Source organism: Neomonachus schauinslandi, chromosome 16 (genome assembly GCF_002201575.2).
Source record: "Neomonachus schauinslandi chromosome 16, ASM220157v2, whole genome shotgun sequence".
Classification (NCBI taxonomy): Eukaryota; Metazoa; Chordata; class Mammalia; order Carnivora; family Phocidae; genus Neomonachus; species Neomonachus schauinslandi.
The window spans coordinates 6,063,153-6,087,441 of NC_058418.1; positions in this window are offsets into that span (position 1 = coordinate 6,063,153).

Sequence of the window (24,289 nt, forward strand, 5' to 3'; positions counted from 1 at the left end):
AGCCCGCAGGCCGGTCGCGCGCACTTTCGCCAGAGCGTCGGTTGGTGCGCATGCGCTCGTGCTTCTTCTTCTTTTTTTTTTTTTTCCCCAGCGCGCGAAACGATAAAGGGCGGGAAAGGGCGAGAGGCGGGGTGAGAGGCGCGAGGTGCGTGGCGCGAGGCTGGCCGCCAGGCGGAGGAACCGAAATGGGCTCCTCTGCCCCAGAAAAGGCCTGCGAGAGGGTGTGGCCCCCGTAAAACTCCTGTTGAGGGACAGAGCCCCGAAGAGCTAGACATCCAGAGACGCGGCTCCACAGGGACAGAGACCCGCCACACATGCAAACCCACGGGAGCAGAAGACGGTCCACGGGCTTTAGAAAGTGAAGGAGAAGCTGGCAGTGGCCGAGCAAGGTAGTGAGGCGGTGACGGGAAGGGCCCAGAGGCCAGACAGACCCGACCGCGGCCAGGACCCCGCGGCCCCGCGCGGAGGCCCGAGGACAGCAGCACCGAAGGACAGACTTCGAGAAGACGACGGAGGGGACAGCCTCACAAGTGCAGTCAGCCATGCCGAAGGGGACGGTGAGGGCAGCGGGGAAGGTGGCAGAGACAGAGAAGACAGTGAACCAGACAGGGGTGAAAGTTGTAGAGGACGTGGAGACGGAGACAGAGCGACCAGAGGCTGAGGGGACCCGAGACAAGGCCCCCCGGGGGGAGGGGGTCTGGCCAGACACCGGGGAGCCTGAGAAAGAAGAGAGCGAGACCGAGAGGACAGTAAGAGAGACAGACAGCGGGAGGACAGTGACAGAAGGGACAGAGACCAAGGGGACAGTGATGGAGAGGAAAGAGATAAGGGGGGCAGTGGCAGATATAGAGAAGGTGGCAATCACAGAGACAGGGAAGACACACTCAGAGGCGACAAAGATAGAGAGGACAGTGACAGAGTGAGAGAAAAGACAGATAACAGAATATAGGGAAAAGTGACAAAAATAGAGAAGGTGCCAGAGACAAAGTTGGAGGCAACATTGACAGAGGCAAAGACAACAACTGCAGGCAGAGGGGGCAGAGATCGAGATAACAATGTTAGAGGTACAGAAAGCAACATTAGATAAGGAGCGTGCCAATACACAGAGGGGACAGAGAAAGCGGGAAGTGGCAGGGTGACAGAGGGAACAGAAGTAGAGGGGACAGAAACAGAACTAGAGGGTTCAAAGGCGGAGAGGGGCCCATGACATAAATAGAGGAAACAGAAGCAGAGAAGGGGGAGACAGGGTCGAGGAGTCAGAGACAGAAAAGACAGATCCAGAGGGAACAGCAACAATGCACAGACTCAGAGCGGAGAGCCATGGTGGTGACAGTACCAGAGTGCGAGTGACAAAGCGCACTCAATGACACTGTGACAGGTGAACAAACACAGAGGCCGAAAGGAGGGTGATGGAAGGGACAGTGATAAGGATGGTGGAGGCAGAAACAGTGTAGAAACATAAAAGGTATAGAGACAAGAAAGGGGAGTGGGACAGAGACGGGGATGGGTGACCAAGACAGAGGGTGGCCTAGCAGACATCCTGGAGATACAGCCAGGGAGCAGGGGTGCAGGCAGAGTCCGAAAATATTGGAATTGCATTTTCTAGAGGAGGATAGAGACAGGAGAACATGACCAAGGCACGACAGAGAAAGACAGGGACCGAAAGACAGAGACCAAGTCACGGAGACGAACAGAGACAAGAGCAAAGAGAGAGAACATGAGGGGCCAGTCACCTGAGACTCAGTGAGAGGTCGGGATGACAGGCAAAAGCAAAGATCAAGGAGAAGTGAACAAAATACCAAAGAGAGGGAAAGGGACCCACCAACAGGTGGATACCAGCTGAGACTCACTACCCAGCCTCACACCTCACCCTGGGAAGTACTGAAAACCGTGGAGCCTTGAGCTTTCTTCTTTATGCCACTTTGGTAAGTTGTGACCTTGATTTGGGACTGTGTTCTGAAAGGTCTCCACACAGATTCTAGATTTGTGATCAAGTTTCTGAATCCCGCAGTTATCCTGCTTTGGCCCACCGTAGCCACAGCACAAAAAGGTGGCAAAATCGCTTTTTTTTTTCACTCATTCATTCAACAAATATTGAGTACTCACTATACACCAGCACTATTCTGGGTGCTGGAGACACAGAAGTGAGCAAAGTACATGCACCCATGGAGCTTTCAACCTAGTTAGTAGACACATATATACATATATTTATTTAATGTCAAGTAGTGTTAAGTGCTGAGGAAAAAAATTAAGCAAAGCTAAGAGGACAGAATAATTGAAGTCGTTGATAATAGCAGGCTAGGTTATTTAGATCAACCCTCCCACTGCAACAACTAAACATGCTGGATAAAAAAAAAAATTAAGTCTCGTAAGCAACGGAAGGTGTCACAAGATTTATCAGGCCATAACTGAAGGGAAATCAAGAACCCAGAGAAGTAATCAGAGTACTTCTGCCCTAGGGGAATTTTACAGTCCTGGCAGATTTGAACTTTTATTTGGATGGCTTCTAGATGAGGGAAATAAGAAAAACTCAGGCCCACCCAAGGTGGGGAGTTGACATAAAACTGTGAAAACAATGGCTATACCTTCTGGGAGGGTAGGGAAACTAGAAGTAAATGGGCCCCCGTTTGCAAAGTTGCAGTCATGACCTTCGATTGTGAATTTAACTTAGCCTCAGACTAGTAGTGTTTCTAAACTCTTGACAATTGCACACAAAACATGTTGTCCAGTGAAAAGAACCTTCCTGAAAGACTTCAAATTATACTGACTAGCATAAGTCAGATATAACCAAGCAGGAAAAGTGCCAGGAGCAAAAACCAGCAGAAGTAAGGGGCACTAGAAACAAACCCACTAAATACTTGTGATATTGGAATTATCAGACAACATGATTTGTTCACATAAAAATCTAATATTGCCATTGTTGTTACAGGGACCAGGAAACTATAAAATATTATCTAGATGCTTTGAAAATGTCAAAACTAGTAGCAACTTAAAACTTACTGAGTAGGTTTAAATTTTTTTTTTTTTTAAGATTTTATTTATTTATTTGACAGAGACACAGCGAGAGAGGGAACACAAGCAAGGGGAGTGGGAGAAGGTGAAGCAGGCTCCCCGCTGAGCAGGGAGCCTGATGCGGGGCTCGATCCCAGGACCCCGGGATCATGACCTGAGCCGAAGGCAGACGCTTAACTACTGAGCCACCCAGGCGCCCCTGAGTAGGTTTAAAATTAAAAGCAACAACTGAATAGAGAAATAGTGACCTGGAACTTAAGTCAAACAAAATTATTCACAATGCACCGTGAAGAGACAGGGCAGAAAACATATAAGAGAAGTTGACACACAGAAAATGAGTGAGAAGGTCTTACCTATGTATTTATAGAGTCCCCAAAAGAGTGAGAATGTGGCAAATGAATATTTGAAGAAATAATGGTGGATTTTTCAAGCTTTCCAAAATTGATGAGAAACTCTAATGGAAAGATTCAAGAAGCCGGATGAATAACAAGCAAGATAAATATCAAGAAATCCACACCTAGAAACAGTATTACATATCTGAAGAATACCAAAGGCAAAGGGATCTCAATAGCAGTTAGAGAAAACAGACGCCCTTCAAAAGATCAATATGTAACAATTGACTTCCTAAAAATTACAATGGAAACCAGAATAGGCTCAATGTACTGATAGAAAATAACTGCCAATTTTATACCCAGTGAAAAATAAATTTCAAGAATGAGATCAAAATACATTTTGGGATTTTAAAAAGTGAAGAGAGTTTACCACTAGCAGCAGATCCTTAGTAAAAAAATTCTAAGGATCTAATTTAGGCAGGAAAAAAAATGATCCCAGATGGAATATCTGAGATGCAAGGAGAAATAAAAAGCAAAGAAAGTGATAAATATGTGAATAAATCTGAACAGATTTTGGCTGTGTAAAACTATAACAATAATATCTTGTACATTAAAGAAAGAATATAAACACATAATAAAAACACGTTAGGAGGGGTTATATGGTGTTAAAGTATTCTAAAGTCCTTGTATTGTAAAGATGTTGATTAATTTTTGTTATTGAAATACAATTGATACGCAATATCAGTTTCAGGTATATATCATAGTGATTCAGTATTTTCATACATTTTTAAAAAATATTTTATTTATTTATTTGACAGAGAGAGAGACAGCAAGAGAGGGAATACAAGCAGGGGGAGTGGGAGAGGGAGAAGCAGGCTTCCCGCTGAGCAGGGAGCCTGATGCGGGGCTCGATCCCAGGACCCTGGGATCATGACCTGAGCTGAAGGCAGACGCTTAACGACTAAGCCACCCAGGCGCCCCCAGTATTTTAATATATTATGAAATGATTCCCACAATAAGTCTAGTTACTATCTGTCACTATACAGTTTTTACAATATTATTGACTATTCCCTATGCATACTGATTCATTTTAATCCTTTTAAGTTAGTTTGTGAGTTTTGCTTTCTAGGATAAGCACTAAAAGAAATAGATAAAAAGAAAAAAGTACAAATAGCCAATATCAGGAATTAAAAAGAGGACATTGCTACAAGTGCTACAGATATCAACAAGGTAAAAATTGGATATTAAGGACAACTTAATATTGATACATTTCAAAATAGAGATGAAATGGACAAATCCCTAGAAAACTATAACCTACCAAAAATTACTCAAGAAGAAATATAGCATTTGATTAGTTCTCAAACCATTTAAACCAAATCAGTAACTTAAAAAAAATTAACCACAAAGAAAATTCTGGGTCCAGACATTGTCATTAGCAAATTCTGCTAAACATTTAAGGAAGAAATAATTCTAATATCATGCACACTCTTCCAGAGACTAGAAGAGTGATCACTCTTCAGCTCATTTTGTGAGGCTGGCCTAACTTTGATACCAAAACCTGGTAATAAAAGTATGAGAAAAGAAAATTATAGGCCAATATTCATTTTAAAAAATACTAAATAATAAAATCAATGTAAGGGAATCCATGTTTTGGTTTTTCCCATAATGATGACTTCATTGTAATATTTAATTTTTCCCCCCCAAAATTTGGAAAACCCATACTTTGCTGGTCCTTGAACATGTATTTGGTCTGCCTCTTGGGTTATCTAGTATTGGTTCCAGGCAGAAGGAAGAGGTAAGGACACATTTGGCATGTTTGAGAGGAAGAAAGAAAGAATAACTGAAGGGAGCATAATGAATGAGAGGGAGGGGGGCTCAAAATAAGGGCATGAAGGCAGGGTCCAAATTGTATAGGGCCTTGTGGCCACAGAGGAATGTTTCTTTTTAATTGTAAAAAGAAAGGGAAGGCTTGGCAGGGCTCCTTCTATGTAAAAGATCTAACTAGGCCAGAATTCAAAAACTTCTTCACACGTTTGCTGTGTATCTTGGGCAATTCACTGTACCTCTCTGATCTTTAGTTGTCCCAAGCTTGGGAAGATAGACATAATCCAGGAAGGAGATCCAAGAGATGCTGAATTGCCCCCCATTTTATACCCTCCCTCCAGTAGATCCCAAAAGAGAGGCAGAGATTTCCTCAAGGAAACAAAGTGATCCCAAAGAACCTTTTGCACCTTCCACAGAGAGCTCCCATCTTATATTCCTTGATCCAATTATTTGTCTATGACCCATATCAAAGCTCCTCTACAGGAATAGAAGGAGGGATCCTGGACTCCCTGAAGACTTTCTCTCTTCTTTCCTTCTCTTTGATGCCTGCTGGCAATGATATGTTTAGAACAGAGCAGGGCTTCATAACCTAGGGCCTGACTTCAGGGGGTCAGAAGTTTCCCTGGAACTGTATACAAAGGTTTGTCTGCATGTATTTTTCCCTAGGGAATGAGTTTCTAGCTCATCAGATTCTCAGAAGGATTATTTCACTTGCAAAGAACAAAACTCCAACTCAAATTGGCTGAAAAAAGAGGAGTGGTTATTGCCTCCTATTCGCTTGACTCTTGAACAACGGGTTTGAACTGTGGATCCACTTAAACGCAGTTTTTAAAAATAAATACAGTACACGGGCACCTGGGTGGCTCAGTCAGTTAAGTGTCTGCCTTTGGCTCAGGTCATGATCCCGGAGTTCCCAGGATCAAGTCCCACATCAGGCTCCCTGCTCACGGGGAGTCTGCTTCTCTCTCTGCCCTTCACCCTGCTTGTGCTCTCTCTTGCTCTCTCAAATAAATAAAATCTTTTAAAAAATAAATAAATAAATAAAGTACTATAAATATATTTTCTCTTATGATTTTCTTAATAGCAGTTTCTTTCTCTAGCTTTATTATAAGAATATTGTGTATAATACATATACAAAATATGAGTTAATCAACTGTTTATGTTATTGGTAAGGCTTCTGGTCCACAGTAGGCCATTAGTGGTTAAGGTTTTGGGGAGTCAAAAGTTACACTGAGATTTTCAACTGTGTGGGGATGGGGTCAGCAGCCTTAACTCCCTCTCGGTTCAAGGGTCAACTGTAAATGAAAAGTTATGGCTAGCGCAAAACTTCATGCATGGATCCAGGCCCTCACAGGATGTCCCCAGGAATGTGTCTCTTTGAATTTCTGAGCCCTCTGATTTCCTCTAATTGGCTTCATTTTCATGCAGGCTCTCCCCTCCTCGTGAAAATATGACCTCGTGATTATATTGGGCCCATGTAGATAATCTAGGCTACCCTCCTTATCTTAAAGTCAGCGATGAGCAACCTTAATTCCTCTTTACCATCAAACTAGACATAGTCACAGGTTCTGGGGATTAGGACATTTTGGGGGAGCCATTATCCTACCTAACACAGAGGGGATAAATTCTGAGGAGGTACCCACAAAGCCATCACCACAATCTGACTTTGGAGTTAGAAGCAAGGTCAGAAGTAGGATGGCCTGGAAAATGGAAGGGAATGAACATCTAATTGAACATGTACTACTTGTCAGACAGTATTCTTGGGACCTTACATATATTATTTACTTTTTGTGACAACCCTTTTAAATATAAATTAGTATCCCAATTTTATCTATGGGAAAAAAGAACTTCAAAGTGGTGGAGTTACTTATGTAAGCTGGTGGCAGAGACAGGACTTGAATTCAAGTTTGTGTGCCTCTAAAAGACATTTAAAATAAAATCTTAGGTTTATATTTGTAGTATGCATGTACATATACTCATATATATTTCTTCCCTTTTAAAAAATTATTTTTCAATCGTACAAGTCATGTATGGATAGATTGTCTTTGCTTTTTGAAAACAGTGTTACAGATAAAGCTAAAGTCTCCTTTGATCACCTATCTCCAAACTAGGTGTCTTCTCTGTAAGTAACCTGTTATCATTGTTATGGTGGGTCCTTCCAGATCTTTGTCTAAAAGTGCATATATATATCTAGTAATATAGTGTATGCATAGTATTGTATAGTAAATGAGTAGTATTGTTTTGAGCAAGCATGTGAGTGTGTTTTAACATAAATGGGATCATACTGTACATATTGTTCTGCAGCTTGCTTTTTTAACTCAACAATATGTCTTGGAAATCTATCCAGATTTACTTAAATAGCTCTGTACCATTTCTTTTAAGAACTGCAATGGTATTCCAGAAAACTCATGTTTATTTATCTATTCTCCTGTTGCTGGACATTTGGGCTATTTTTTGTTTCTTTGCTCTTAAAAACAATGTCGCTGTGAACATCTTTATACAGGTTCCCTTGGGTAAAGGTATGCTTCCTTAAGGTCAATAAGGACAGGTGGAATCATCAGGTCGTGTGGGTGTGTTCATTTTAATTTTAATAAATACTTCCTGTAACTTTAAACTATTGCTATGTAATGAATACCAAAAACTCAGCAACCTCAAATAATAATCATTGCATTGCTTATGTGCTGGCTCATCTAGCTTGGCTTGTCTAGGACTGCTCTGCCGTAGGCTCAGGTCTGGCTGGCTCCACTCTGCTCCAGGTGTTTCATCCTGGGGCTCAGGCAGTGGGAGCATCAGCTACTGTGGAAAGCTTCTGGTGGCCAGAGCAGAGATTCAGAGGACTAATGGCCACGTGCTAGGCCACTTAAGTCTTAGACTTGGAATTGACACTCTGTTGTTTTACCCACATGCCATTGGCCAAAGCAAGTCATGTGACCATGCACAGAGTCAAAAGACAGGCAAGTACCCTGCACACGCAAAGCCATGGCAAGGTGGTGGATACAGTGTAGGCATACCAATTTTTGTTTCTGCAAGCCATGGGACGGAGAGCCTGTTTTCCCACATCCTCATCAACACGTAATACACCAGTCAATTTAGTTTTGCCAGTCCTATGGGGAAATATATATTGACTTTTTTCCAGAATGCGTTTATGGCTACTATCAGCCAAGAGGTAGCACAATGCAGAGGAAAAAGCACCAGGTGGAAATCAGAAAAGCCTGCTACTAATTGCCCCTCTTTCCATTTCCTGTGATTTTAAAGTCGCTTTCTCTGTACGGATCACAGCTTCCCCACCTGTCAATGGAGCACAGGACTTGGAGCCAGACAGCTCAAGGTCCAAATCCCAGCAGCTCTGTGTACTTGTTTTATGTGACTTTGAACAAATCACTTAATTGCTCCCAATTGCCATTATCCCAGCTGTAGAATGGGGCCAATAAACTCAACCTTCCCTACTTCATGTAACAAGATTCCTCTAAAATCATATATATAATCAGCATTGAAATAGGAAGCACTGATGATTCAACTCTTTCATTTTAGAGTTAAGTAAACTGACAGCCCTTAGAGGGGGAATGAGAGAGTGCCGAGCAGTATGAGAAGATAGAGTTAGCAAGCAGTCCCTCACGGTATTGGTCAGTTCTGTTAAACTTATAAGGAACAGAACCCCAGCAAAAACTGGTTGAAGAAAAAAAAAAAGGTGGGGGCAAGTGTGTACATTTCTTGGTTCATGTAACTGTAAAGTTCAGGACCAGTGTTGGCATCAGGAATGGCTGGATCAGGCACCCAAAACTTGCTAGTCAGGACATGTCTCTCTGTTTCTCCCCTTTGCTTTCCTCTGTGTTGCTTTATTCTCAGGCAGCTTCTTCTGTATTATGGCAGGGTCACCAGGTGCCTGAAGGGAAAATTACAAAGCAACAAAAAAGAAGGCCCCCGGACTGGACAAGTTACAAAAAGCCACTAACTCTGGGTGGATAAATTTCAAAAAGGCATCCCTCCCATCTGTCTGGCACAGTCTTATATCCAGGACATAAGGTTTGGCGAGAGAAGCACTGGATGAATTTGTGCAGAGTACAGATTGCCCAAACGTGTGCAGCAGCTCTGAGTCTAGCAAATGGTCACTGGCAGCTCCAGGTTTCTTTTCTACCAGCTAACTAACCCCAGGATCAAGCCAACACCTTTTCCCTCGTAACCCCAGAAGAGGTCTTGAGATGGGTTCTCATTGGTTGAGAGATGCCAGGCCTGGGTGGGGCACCTTCTAACACCTAGGACGGGTTAGCTGCACTGAAGTCAACATAGAGGCACAGTGGGACAGGAGAGCTCCTGGAGGAAAGTGACAGTGCCATTACTTGAAAGAGGCCCCTCCTTGGCTGACAAGAGAGCACTATCCTCCCTTAAGGAGATTTCAGTCTAACAAGGGGAGAAAGAAGTAGATTAACTAAAGACCTAGAAATTGGATTTAGAAGGGCACAGACGGTATCTATTCAAACTCCTTCCAACTTGCCTCCCCCCTTTTTTTATTTCTTTGTCAGAGACAGAGAGAGAGCACAAGCAGGGGGAGTGGCAGGCAGAGGGAGAAGCAGGCTCTCTGCTGAGCAAGGAGCGCGATGCAGGACTCCATCTCAGGACCGCGGGATCATGACCTGAGCCGAAGGTAGACACTTAACCGACTGAGCCACCCAGGCATCCCAACTCGCCCCCTTTTTGAAGATGGGAAAACAGAGGCAAAGAGATCCTCCAGTAAGGTAGGTCAGTCTACTAGCCAACACTGTAAGCTTCCCGAGTGCAGCCCTTTTGTTTCCCACTGTTCTGTTCATCACTATATCCTCAGCTCCCAGCACAGAGTTCAGTCCATATATGAGATGAATGAATGAACAATTAATAAATAGGGCAGGAGTGATTAGAAATACAAACTACGGGACATAGGTACAGTGATTTCCCCAAGGTCACACATGCTCCATTTTTAACATGTAAGTTGTTTTCAGATTTGGCTCTCATAAATAATACATCTATGAGTGTATTTTTTTGTCTACCTCTCTGATTATTTCTTTAATATAAGTTCCTATGAGTTGAATCACTGGGTCATTAACAAAACTTCGCAGTAAACTGTTTCTTTTTGTTCCTTTTGATAAAGCCCAAGGGCATAGCACTGAAACAACTCAGTGATTCTTTTTCCTGCCCATCAAATGAGCAATAATATTTTAAGGTTCCGCTGAACACAGGTGAGAGCGCAGCAGAACAGACACACATGCCCATGTGCGGTGTTGGGATGGAAATTGCTGCCACCCTTCTAGAAAGCAATTTGGCAGTAGGTGTCAAGTGCAGGAAAAATGGTTATGCTCTTAAGGCCTGGGAATCCACCTGCAAGCCAAACAGACTTATAAACAAAGAGGTTCATCATGATGTTATTTATAATAGTTTTTTAAAATGAAATCGCCAGGGCATCCAACTAGAAGGGAATGGTTATGTTAACTATGCTGCATCCACTCAATAGAATATTACACAGCCATTGTAAATGACATCTTGAAAAATATATATGAGCATGGAAATGTTGGTGAGGTAATGTTCAGTGAACAAAAGCAGGATGCACACATTTTATATGAAGTATGAATATAACTATGCTTTTAAAGACTAAATGGAAATGTACCAAACTGTTAGAGAGCGATTGTATTTAGAAGGTGAGAGTATAGAAATTTTTTTTCTACTTTTCTCTCCTTGACACCTGTTCTTTCACAATCATTATGGAAGACAGATTAAAGATGCCCACATCCTCATCCCTGGAACCTGTGAATATGTTTATTTACATGGCAAAAAGGACTTTGCAGATGTGACCACGTTAAGGATCTTGAAATGGGGAGGTTATCCTGGATTATCCTTGTGGGCCCAACGTCATCACAAGAGGGAGACAGGAGGATCAGAGTCTGAGAAGGTGATGGGACAGTGGTAGCAGAGGTTGGAGTGATGTAGCCGTGAGCAGAGGAGCGCAGGCTCCTCAGGCTAGGGAACAGATTCTCTCCTGGATCCTCCTGAGGAATCCACCTTTTTAGCCCAGTGAGACTGATTTTGGCTTCTGGCCTCCAATATTATGTGTTGTTTTAAGCCACTAAATTTGTGGTAATTTGTTATAGTAGCAATAGAAAACTAATACAACCATGAATTACTTTAAAAAAATAAAACTTTTAAAAAATATATACACAGGGAAAAATACACAAGTTGTAAGTGTCTACGTCAATAAATTTCTATAAAGGGAATACACCCATGTAATCAGCAGGCAGATCAAGAAAGAGAACATACCCAGCCTCCCAGAAGCCCTTTCATGTTCCCTTCCAGGCACCATGCTCGATCCAAGGGTACTCACTATCCTAACTTCAAATCTCATGGATTAGTTTTTCCTCTTTGGAGATTAGCTTCTTTTTTCGGTCCATCTAATTGTGAGATCCATCCATGTTGTTGCATGTGATTGTAGGTCATTCATTCTCATTGCTGTGGGAACGGTCCCCATTTTGTGACTATACCACAGTTTACTCATCCATTCTGTCGTCAGTGCACACTTGGATTGTTTTCAGATTTTGGCTATTATGAGGAGTGCTTCTGTGAAAGTCATTGTACATATCTTTGTGTGAACACATGTATGCATTTCTGGTGGACCAATACCTATGGGTCATAGGGTATGTGTATGCTCAGCTTTCAAGGATCCTGCCAAACTGTTTTCTAGAGTGTTTATACCAATTTATGCTCCCACCAGCAGGGTAAGAGTTTGCCCATTTTTTCTGTTGGTTTGTCTGACTTTCCCTTATTAATAAAAGGAATTCTTTACATATTCTGGATAAGAATCCACCCTTGTCTATAGCTTGACTTTTCACTTTCTTTTAGTGAACAGAAGTTCGTAATATAGTTCAACTTACCATTTTTTCCCTCCATGGTTAACTTTGGTCTTGTTTAAGACATCTTTTCTGCACATGTACATGAAAATGCTCTCCTATGCTTTCTTTTAAAAACTGTATCGTTTTACCTCTTAGATTTGGATATATAAAGCATCTAGAATTTACATTTGTAAATTATATGAAATAGAGACCAACGAATTATTTTTAGGAACAATTTATACAGAATTATTTTTAGGAACAATTTATATAAAAAATGCAGAGACATTAAGTTTACAATTCAATGAGTTTTGACAAATCTATAGACACATGTAACTAGTACCTCATTCAAGATAACAGAATATTTCCATCAACCCAGAAAGTTGTCTGTGCCCCATTCCAATTAATCCCCAACCCCATAGGCAACCACTATTCTGATTTCTATTACTAAAGATTAATTCTGCCTTTTCTTGAACTTTACACAAATAGAATCATACAGTATGTATTCTTTTGTGTCTTTTTTTTCTTGCTCAACATAATGTCTATGAGACTTATCCATGTTGTTGAATGTATCAGTAGTTTCTTCTTTTTTGTTGCTAAATAGTATTCCATTTTATGAGTACACTACAATGGGGTTTGATGAAAGTTGGTGTTGTTTCCAGTTTTATGTTATTATTAATAAAGATGCTCCAGTCTTCCCTAAGTCTTTGTGTGGACTGTGCAGAGTGTTTTAATTTCTCTTGAGTAAATACCCCAGAGTGAAATTACTGGGTGATAGTACAGGTTTTAGGATCACAGTCCTCTTCTTCCTTATTTATTCAGTGTCTGAAAATAGTGGCCTCACACATGTTGTCCACTTTAATAGTTGTTTATCACAGGAGGGCAGTTCTGGTACCAGTTACTTCATCATGGCCCTAAGCAGGAGTTCCCAATGTAGTATAATGAAAATAAATTGTGATTCAACGATGTCCCAAACAGTATGGCAGAGTAGAAAGAGCATGTGCTTTGGAGTCAAGTAGAGCAGGTTTGGAATCCAATCTAAACTTCCTCCCTGTGTGGTCTTGTATAAGTACTTGCCTCTTCGAGTTTGAGTCTTTTCTGTAAAATAGGGAGAATCAGAGCACCTTCCTCATGGGATTGTTGGGAGGGTTTAGCGATGACATGGGCGTCTGTCTGATGCACAGCAGGAGCAGCAAACACAGGTAGTGTTTTGTTATGCTGAGGGGTGGTTTTGTTTCCAGAAGAACATTTGAAGTACAAAGAAGATTGGATGGATTATTGTATTCAACAAATTTAATGAAAATACTCAATTTTTCTGACATTTTCTATACACTGGGGATTTAGTAATCACTGAGAATAGACCAAGTGTCTGTTCTCAAGGAGTTTGCCGTCTAGAGAGGAAAAACAGTCAGTGAATAGTAGGTAAACAAACAAATAAGAAAATTTCACTTATGAATAAATGCTATAAAGAAAACAGAACAGAGTCGTGTTATAGAGAGTGGCTAGGAGTGGGTAGGAGGGTTCCTCTAAATAAGTTGGACAAGGACGGTCTCTTTGAGGAGGTGATATTTGAACTGAGACCTGAAAATCAGAAGGAGCCAGCCATGTGAAGATCTGGGAGAAGAGTGTTGAAAGCAGAGAGTAGCTGGTGGTGCAAAGGCCCTGAGGTAGAAATGAGCCCACCGTAGTGGAAGAAGCTGGAGTGTAGTGAATGCAGAGCAGAGTGGTAGGAGATGAAGTGGAGTGCTATCAGGGCTCAGACCATACAGGGCCCTAGAGGCCACGTTCAGGAGTGCAGATTTAATTTGAAGTAGGGTGGGAAGACCTCAGAATGTCTTAAGTTGAGGGATAATGTGATCTGATTTACATTTTAACAAGATCACTCCAGCTACTGTGTGGAGAATGGATTGTAGGGAGGCAGGAGTGGCAGTAAGGCCAATGAGGAGGCCTTTAGCTGGCCATGGGAGAGAGGATGGTGACTGTTGCTATTGTGGAGGGAGAAGAGATGGAAAGAAGGGACTGTGTGCAATATATTTTAGAAGTAGAGCCACAAGACTGGATGATGGGTGGGATGAGGGTGAGGAAAGAGCACCATTGAGAACAACTTCTACTTTCTTTCCTCAACTAAATGGAAGGTGGTACAGTTTGCTGAGATAAAGAAGACTGGAAGCAAAACAGGTGTGTGTTGGGTGGGGTGGAAGTCTAGAGCTCTGTTTTGGACATGTTGCATTTGAGAAGTGGAGATGTCAAGTAGCCCTTTGTGTGCACACAGGGAGGGAGAGCTCAGTGCAGAGCTCTCTGCACTTAGGGCTGGAGACCCACATTCATCAGCTGACTGGGGGGTTTAAAGCTGTGGAACTGGGTGAGTTCACCTAGGGAGAGAGAGCAGAGCACCAGAGAAGGCTTGGCCCCCACGGCTCCCCCCCACATTGAGAAGCCAAGTGCAGCTAGAGAAGCGGACAAAGGAGTCTGGTGAGGGAGGAGGAAATTGAGGAGGGTTTGCAGTCACTAAAGCCAAGAGAAGACATGGTTTCAAGGAGGTACTCTATCAAGTGCTGCCAAGTGGATAAGTAGGGTAGGGGTGGAGAAGTGGCCCCTGGCTTTGCAACATGGAAGTCTTGGTGACCTAGACAAGGACAGTTTAGTGGAGTGGGGAGCAGAATCCCAGCTGGCAATTGAAGAGAGAATAGGATATGAGGAAGTGGAGACATTCTTCCCAACTGTTCTAGAAGTTTTGCTGAAAAGGACAAAGAATAGGGTGCACTGCAGGGAAATGTGGTGTCAAAGGAGGGGATTTGAAGAATTATTATTTCTTAAGATGAGAGATGCTAGGGCAATCTTAAGTGCTGATACAAAGAGGGAGTAATTGTTTATGCAGGAAGGGGAGGGGCCAATTGCAAGTGGCAACCTGCCCTAAGTTTTACTTCTCTCAGCCGAATCACCACCAAATTTTTTATGAAAAATGACAAACATACAGAAAAATTGAAAAAATATTAAACATCTATCTACCCACCATTTAGACTCAATAATTGTTCACATTTCAAATGCTGAATTACCTGAAAGTAAGTTGCAGACATAAATACTTCAGCATAACCTTCTAAGAATAGGAATATACTCCTACATAATCATAATATCATATTATCACACATAAGAAAATTAACATTAATTCCTTAATGTTTCTAAGATCAAGACCAAATTCACATGTTCCCAGCTGCCCAGAGACTGTCTTTTAGGGCTTATAAAAAAATGTTTCAAATCAGGACCCAAGCAAGTTTCATGCATTGCATTTGGTTGTTATATCTCTTTCATCTCTTTTAATCTAGAGCAACTACTCCTACCTCGTTTATCTCCTCCATGATATTGACTTTTTGAAGAGACTGGGCAGCTTATTTTATAAATGCCCCATAGTCTGGATTTGTCTCATTGTTTCTCCATGGTGTCTTTTAGCTTGTTCCTCTATCCTATTTTCTATAAGATGGAAATTAGGTCTGGAGTAGAAGTTCCTGAACATTCTCAGGGCCTTAGTGTCTCAGTAATCTTTCATAGTGCACATAGGCTCAAAAGAAATACTTAGCTAAAATTCCCATTTATTAAGTAGTTATACACACACGACTTAAGAAGTATTTATGTCCTCACAACTTACCACCAGTTGAAAAAGTAATGCACATAAGTTGAAAGGAAAATATTGTATTTCATTCTTAAACAACACTAATTACTCACTAACGGGATGGCAATATACAACGTCTCAGACTTCAGGATCACTCTGGTCACCACCACCTTTATACACTGTTCCAGAAGGTTTTTCAGGGCAGTGTTTGCTTCTAATGACAGAACTATCAAAAACCCAGCTTCACACAGACCTATCGTCCAGAAAATGTAGCGCGAATCTAATGCTGAAACTGTGAACTACCTCAGGGTTAGGAGGGCAGGTGGTGTCTAACAGATATCAAGTACCACTGTTTCACTTGAAAACTTCAAATATCCTATAACCAGGAGGCAGCCAGTACTGGCTTTCCAAGAAAGAAGAAGGCACAGCGCATCTCTTTTCAACTGAACGTTGATGTCACAGTGTTCAGGGACTGCTTTTTTCCCCAGAGAACTGATTGTGAATCATTTACCAGCACCGCACTGCCGTGAATTTGCTGCAGTTCCCCCAGGGTGCCTCAGCATACAGTTTGGGAACCAGGGCTCTTGAGGCTTAATTACATTCAATTGAAACATTCTTGGCAAGGAGGCTTCATAAATGATGCTGTTCTTCATTTTGCATTACTTCAGGAGGCACATAGGCCAGGTTGTCCCACGATTAATGATGCTTTCATAGCTTTGTGAAGGTGGCGACCACTATTTCTCTCCATTAGAAAGGTATGAGTAATCTGTAGGGTGAGACTTGAGCAACATGTGAATATCCTGATGATCCTTGCAGGAATGAATTTGGGGCTTCAAACTAGTGCTTATCATTCTGTCATGGGTATACATCATCGTATCTGCCATATCTGTATATGATAGATATGTGTGTGACATACACACAAAATATGTTACTGTCATAGTCATGCCTTTTGATGCTCGATTTGTCCCAACTTTTGCCAGTAGAACCCCTTCAAGCTGGCTCCTGTGTCCTCTTAATGTGATCCCATTAGACTTGGAGCACTTCCTTGTCTTTTTGGTGCAAGAGATGTCCCAGGCTTACTTTGTACTTGCCCTCCCCCAAACCTGGAAGTAGTTGCTTTTCCAAGGAGTCTGGCTCTTTGTGGGGGAATAATATCTAGCAACTAAGACCAGAGTGGGATGCATGCTTATTTCAGCTAAACTTTCAACCACTGGTGGAAGTAGATGGTTTGAGACTGCCCTGTCTGGGAAAGAACTACGGTGCTAGTGGTCCATGTTGCTGACTGTTGTAATTATCTATTGCTATGTAACAAATCGCTCTCTTTTTTTTTAATTAAAAGATTTTATTTATTTATTTTATATGGAGAGAGTTGAGCACAAGCAGGGGGAACGGCAGGCAGAGGGAGAGGGAGAAGCAGGCTCCCCGCTGAGCCGGGAGCCCAATGTGGCGCTCGATCCCAGGACTCCGGGATCATGACCCAAGCTGAAGGCAGATGCTTAACCAACTGAGCCACCCAGGTGTCCCACAAATCACTCTCAATACTTAGTGGCTTGGGGCGCATCAGGCTCTGGGCTCAGTGGGGAGTCTGCTTCTCCTTCTCCCTCTGTGCTTGTGTGCTCACTCTCTTGCTCTCTCTCTCTCAAATAAATGAATAAATAAATCTTTAAAAAAAACTTAGTGGCTTAAAACAACAAAATCATTCTATTATGTCTTAAGGTCTCTGTGAGTCAAGAATTTGGGAAGGACTCCTCTGGGCAGTTCTGGCTCTGGATCTCTAAAGTGGACATGGTGAGACCATGGCAAGCACTGTGACAGGAGAGCTAAAGCAGCTGTGTGCTGGCCAGGCATCGGTCCCTGCTCGGGTAGGGTCAGGCCTCTCTCTGTGGCCTCTCTGCACAGCTTAGTCTAAGGTTCCTCCCGGCATGGCAGCCTCAGGGCAGGCCATTGGCTTATATAGCCACCAAAAGCTCAAGAGTGAATATTCCAGCATAAAGCAGAAGCTTCATCTCTTTTATGACCTAGCCTTGGAAGTCACATGGCATTATTGCTGCCACACTTCATTGGCCAAAAAAGTCACAAAAGCCCTCCCGGTCCAAGGGCTGACACACAGAGGAGTATCAGAGCATGTGGGGAGAGGGACATTGTTACAGGCGTCTTTGGGAAATACGGTCTGACAAGCAGGCAGCAGGATGTTCCTCTGCTATAAAAGTTGAGCATCCAACCCTGTGTTCATTTTCCGGTGGTCACCATCTCTCCTAAGAATTAAGGTTAGGGGAGCGCCTGGGTGGCTCAGTTGTTAAGCGTCTGCCTTTGGCTCAGGTCACGATCCCAGGGCCCTGGGATCAAGCCCCACATCAGGCTCCCTGCTCGGCGGGAAGCCTGCTTCTCCCTCTCCCACTCCTCCTGCTTGTGTTCCTGCTCTCGCTGTGCCCCTCTCTGTCAAATAAATAAATAAAATCTTTAAAAAAAAAAAAAAGAATTAAGGTTAGGGTTTGAGTTGGAGATATAGCGAAGCGCAGAATTGGGGTAAGGCCTAGGGCCTCGCTTAGCACCCACTATGACGTTTCTCCCTTCTAGAACTCTCCACCTTTGGTGATGATCATGATTTACCAGCAGAGGTGAAGGCCCATGGCAGTTGCCCAGTGTAGTATATTGGACGAAATACATGAACACTGGGGTGGAATGGGGGTGATACCTCTGTCCCCCATGGATCCCACTTTGAAAGAGTTTTCTGAGCAAACCAAACTACATTGAAGGGACATTTCCTTTGCCTATATTTTATCAAAGGTATACCTAACTACCCATCAGACCTTCTGATCAGGGTGAGACAAGCAGTTAACACTGAGTGGATTAGAAAAAAAATGTTTAAGATGTTATTTACTTATTTGAGACAGAGAGAGAGTGAGAGAGAGAGTACAAGGTGGGGGGGAAGAGGCAGAGAGGAAGAAGCAGACTCCCCACTCCAGCAGGAGCAGGGAGCCTGACCAGGGGCAGAGCTCGATCCTAGGACGCTGGGATCATGACCTGAGTCAAAAGCAGACGCTTAACTGACTAAGCCACCCAGGTGCCTCTAGAAAATTTTTTCTTTTAAAAAAAAATGTTTTTTCTTAACAGCCTGAGCAGAGAAATTTGATGTTTGGGTTAACCTCTGAAATGCCATCCCAAAGGACATATGCAATTTACATTTAGTTTTTTGAAATAGTAAACATATCTTTGAGTCTCCACTGTTACAGGGGTTCCCAGGCCACTGCCACCCCTTCTTAGGTAAAATGGTTTCTGGTGCATCATAGGCCCCAGTCAGTGTTGAAAACATGAAAGAAAAATGCAGGTCAGGGTTTAGGTTACTCAGGACTGCCACCTGAGTTAAGCTTTAGGGCAAAGTTTAGGGCACAGGGGTGTGTTGTCAAGGTTTGGTATTGTGTGTGAGCCAAACCTGGCACTCTGCCATCCTCTTCTTCCACTTTCCCTGTCTCTCACCGTCTCCTGCCACACTGGTTTTCTCTCTCAAACAGTCCAAGCTTGCTGTCCTCCCAGGGCCTCAGCTCCCCACATGCCTTCTGTGGGTGGGTGGGGCTTCTCTGTGTACCCTCATAGCTGCCTCTTTCTGGTCATGTAGGTCTTGGCTCAAAAGCCGCTTCCTCCAGGAGGCCTCCCCTGACCATCTCAAATCTGTCCTCCCGACGTCCGACCAGCCCCTCTCCTCCCTAGTACCCCCTTTTATTTATCTGAAATAGGTCCTTGGGTTACCTCCCTCCTGGAAGTTGAGCCCCATAAGCACTGGGGCCGTGCTCTGTCCTGTTCTCCAGCCAATTCACTGGGCCCTGACGGGCGCCAGGTACTGAGCTGGTCCTCAGTGAACACTAGTGCTCCATGCAACCCATTTCTCCTTCGGTCACACAGGGGTAGCCATTCCCTACAGGCTGAGCTTCAGACTGTGGCCCGGAAGCTCCTGGGTGGGTAAGACATTGAAATTCTTCCCTGCTTCCCCACACTGGCCTCTCCCAGGGACCCTCTAGTAATTAAAGAGTTAATGCTGACATAGCCTGTGTCCACCAGTGCCCACAGCCCTAGGAGTCCAGTTCAGGGTAGCTGTAAGGAGCCAACAAGATGTTCAGGACGTGCTCAGCCCCGCATCTGACCGCAGTAGTAGCATGCCTGCGGAACACGCTGGCTGCCGTGACTACTGCCGTGTTACCAGTGTTCCCAGTGACCTTGGGCCTGCGCTATGCTGTACTTTGGGGTGCACACACATTCACTCCTCCAGTCTCCTAAACCAGACTTGAGCAGAACCCAGGTGGGAACCCAGAGCTTCACAACCCGCCTGTTGCTCTGTGGCCCTTGCCTGTCTCTCTTCTCATGGCTTCCCCTCTCTGTAGCTCTCACATCCTCGGGTTAACCATCCCCCACCCCCACAGCTGCTGCTTCTGCATCCAAATGTGACCTCACTTGTCGCTCATGAACTCCAGGTCTGTCTCCTGCTCTGGCTCATTACACCTGTCTGTCTGGGCACTTTCCTTCCCCACCTCCCAGCCCCTTCCTTCCCCAGACCAGCCTCCACTGTGCCCCATTTCTACCTGTGGGGCTGGAGGGGCCACACTTTCCCCTCCCTGGGGCTCTCAGAAGGAGAAGGACAAAGAGAAGGATGCGGTCTCTCTGGGACTCTGGGACTGAGGAAAGGAATTGTTACCTTTTCTCTCTCCCCTAAGTCCCAAGTTAGTAGCTGGACTTCTTGGGGGGGGGAGGGGGGACAAAAGAGAGGTGAGATTTCTGCCCTAATTTCAGAATCTGGAAGGAAATTCAGTGTCCTGGAGGGACTTCCTCCTTTCAGCCCCCTTCTAGGTTTCTTTACCCCTAATTTCTAGTCTTTGAGGGGAGTGGACAAGGGGGAATTGATGGGGCAGAGAGAAGGCTAGGCGACCTCTGGGCCTCTGCATCCTCCCTATCCCCCCTCCCTGAACCCAAGATGCAGTGTCACTTCACAGCTCTAAATGTGTTCCCAGCACCCACTGCCAACACCTGGGGGAGGTGAGAGAATGAGGGTGGGGAGGCTATGGGGCTCTGTTCTCTGCCCCCTTCCAGGCGCCTCCACCTGACAGGTCTGGGCCAGGGAGGGGCTCCATGCCTGGGTCCCCGACCTCTTCTCTAGCTCCTTCAAAATACTCTTTCTAGAGCCCAGGACTCTGGATTTGGATCCTGCCCTTGATCCTCTGAGAGCCCAGTGTCCTTGTATAGAAAATGGATGTGAGGATCCTTCTCTCTTGGTGCTGGGGTTGGGGGTGGGGGGATGAAGGAGGCACACAGTGGGGTTCAAGGAATGCCCTGCATGTCCCTCCTCAGGCTCCCCCTACCTCAGCTCCCAGTCTTCTGTCTCCCTGGCCCTGGGTCTTTCCTCTCCCCTACCCCACCATGGGTCCTCCTCCATCATCTGTCCTCTGGGCTCTGTCTAGCTCAGTTCCTCCCCACCCTCTTCCCCCATCCTGCCAGCTTCCCCTTGGCTCTTAGCTCTAACAGATAGCACCTAACCCCCTCTCCCTACCTGGTCCCCCAAGGGGGTCCTCCTTCCTTACCCCTCTCCCCTGCTCCTGGGCCTTTTCCTGTCCCTGTCCCCTAGCCACTTCCCTCTGGGGCCTCTTTCTTCCTCCTCTGCCTAGCCCCTCTTCCCCTGTATCAACTCCCTCTCCCTTCCCTTCCGCATTCATTCTGCAAATATTTACCAAAGGTGGACTAAGAGTTTCTCCTCCCCTTGCTTCCCCTCAGTCCAGGACAACGTCCCTCCCTCTCCCCTCTCTCCATCTCTCCCCTCCACTCCTCCTCCTCTTCCTTCCTCTGCCTCTTACCTCCCCTCTTTCCCTCTCCCTATCGATTTCCTTCCTTCTCTTCTCCTTCCCTCTTGTCCCTTCCTTCCCTTTTCCTTCCTCCCTCTGTTTCTTCCACCCCTCCACCCTTCCCCCTCCACCCTCTCGTCCCTCCCCTTTCTCTCCCTTACCCATCCTCTGCTTTTTTTCTCCCTCCCCTCTCCTCCCCCTCTACCTCTCCCTCTCCCTCTCCTCCTCTCTGCCCTCCCTCCCCTCTCTCCTCTCCCCCCTCCTTTCCTTCCCGGGCCCCCCCTCCCCCCCCCCCCGCCTCCCTCCCTCCCCTCCCTCCCGCTCCCCCTCCATCATCAGTATTCCGCTCCCGTCTCCGCCGCTCTCGGCTGCTCGCGGTTGCTGCCGCACCGTCCGAGGCGGGGGCCGGGGCCGGGGCCGGGGCCTGGGGGGGTGGGGTGGGGGGAGAGCGGCGCCGGCGGCCCGAGGAGGGAGGAAGGAAGGAAGGAAGGCTGGAAGGAAGGAAGCAAGGAAAGAAAGAAGGAAAGAAAGGAAGGCAAGAAGGAAGGCGGGCGGCGGGCCGGCGGGCGAGGGCGCCGGGCCGGGCGGCAGGCGGGCGGGCCAGCGAGGAGGCAGAGCGGCCCCCCCGAACCCCACCGCTGCCGCTGCGGAAGCCCCCTCCCCATCCAGGAGCCGGGGAGGGGGGAGAACTCAAGAGACCCAGGCCCGGCCGCAGCCCCGCCCCCCGCGCCTCCCCGCAGCGGGCCTCGCACCCCAAATCCCTGTGCCTCATTGGGGGGGTCCTCCCCCCGCGGGCCGGGCATGCTGCCCCCCAGAAGGAGCCCCTTTCCTCGCTGTGAGTAGCCGCGGAGGGGCGCCGGGTGGGGGCGGGAGGCGGAACCGCGGAGGGTGGGTGGGGGGCATTCTCTTAATTAGGGGACCGTGGTCTAAGGCCTCCTCCGGGATGGGGGGGGTCGGCGGCAGAGGACAGTGGGCGGGGCCTGATGGAGAGCTGAAGCGGGTGGGGGAGGCAGTCGGTGGGGGTTCTCCCGGCCTGGCGAATTCTATGTTGGGGGGTCGCCGCTGCCTTGGGGACGGGCGGGGGGGGCGGTGGTGTACGTCGGGCAGTCGCTACGCGTATCCAGCTGTGGGGTTGAAGATGTAGGCTTAGGGTGGGGGGGGCTCGCCGGGTGTAGATGTGGGCCCCCTTTCTGGGGTGGGATCCCGAGTTCTTCCCCCACCACTGCCCCTCCCACCCTCCACACCGCTGCTGCTTGGGGTGGGGGGGCACGCCAGTGATGGGTAAGGGGGAGAGGCGGGCACGGGGTTTCCTTGGTGACCGCGCCTGGCAGGAGCGGTTGCCTTGGCAACCAGGGAGAACCGGGGAGTTTGGGAAGTGAGAATGGGAAAGACGGAGGGGGTGACTGGGGAGCGAGACTACCCCCTCCCCAATCTTCAGCCCTTCTCTCTGGGGTCCCCCAATCCCTGCGGGTGGGCAGCAAAACCCCTGTCCCTCCCTCTTCCCAAGACCCCCTTCCTTGACCCCATTCTGCTTCAGGGGCCTCCTATCCTTGGGCATGTGTCTCCACGGAACCACTACCTCCCTCCCTCACACCGTCCTTACCCCTCTCCTCTTGGGGACCTCCCTCTCCCCATTTTCTGGCTTTCCACTCATACCTGCTCTTCTAAGACCTTCTAACTGTACCTCACCTTCCCTTCAGGGTCCTCTCACCCCCATCTCTGACTCTCTCCCCCCAGATATCCCTTCCCTTGACCTCTCCAGCAGACCCCACTTTAGCCCTTCTCTCCTCTCGCCCCACTTCCTACTCTGTTCTTCTCAGGAACCCTTGTCTTCTTCCCTCTCTGCTTAGGATCCTTGGGGTGGGGGAGCTCTCCCTAGCAGTACCACCAGCCTCTCTCACACACCCCACACCCATCTGTGTCTGGGGTCGCCTTTAGGACCTGTCCTCACTCAGAGCCCCTGTTCCTGTCGGCCTGTCTCCCTGGCCCGTGGAATCCCCCAACCCCAGACCCCCCAGTCCTAGGCCCTCCTCTCTGAAACCTTGCCTCCTTCCAACTCATCAGTCCGGGAGCCTGAGGCCCAGGCTCTCTCCAGGGTTCCACCCAAGTTTGCAAGCCCCCGCTTGCATGGGCTCCTCCCTTCTCTGCTGCCAGGAGCCCAGCCAGTCTCTCTCCAGGGCCTGAATCGCCATGCCTATGATGCCCCCTCGCCCACCCCCATCCCTTTCTTTCTGCCACTCCCATCTTGACCCTTCTCTCCCCACCCCCACCTCTGCTGCTCTTCTGGAGCACCCTCTCCTTCTCCCTGCCCGGCTCCCTGCAGCCTCAGGCCCCCCCGGTCCCGGGGACACTTTCTCAGGGTGGGGAAATCCCTGGGGAGAGCCCAGCTGGGAAGGGGGAGGGGCAAGGGAGCCTCAGGGCTGCCCCACAGCCCCCTCCCCACCCCCCTCCCCAGCTGGGAGCTGCAGTCGAGCCTCCGCAGCGCCCCATTGCTATGCGCCTCACATCCCTAGTCCCGGCCGCGCAGCCGCCAGACAGGAACTCGGGCTCCAGCGGCAGCTGGGAGTAGCCAGAGTCACTTCCCTCCTGGTCCAGGCAGCCGGCAGCATCCTCTCCCCCCTAAAAACTCCCCACTCCCCAGGACCACGGCCAGGATGGGCCCCTCCCTCTTCCTGTAGCATCTTCTGTCTCCTAGCTCCTTCTAACCTGCATCTTGCAGCCTCCTCTTCCCCTTCCCGCCTTCCTCCTGCTCTTCCCTGGGTCTCCTCTATTCCGGGCCACCTGACTGTCCACACGGCACTCAGAAAGGAGGGGCAGAGAATGAAGCAGCAGAAAGGCATC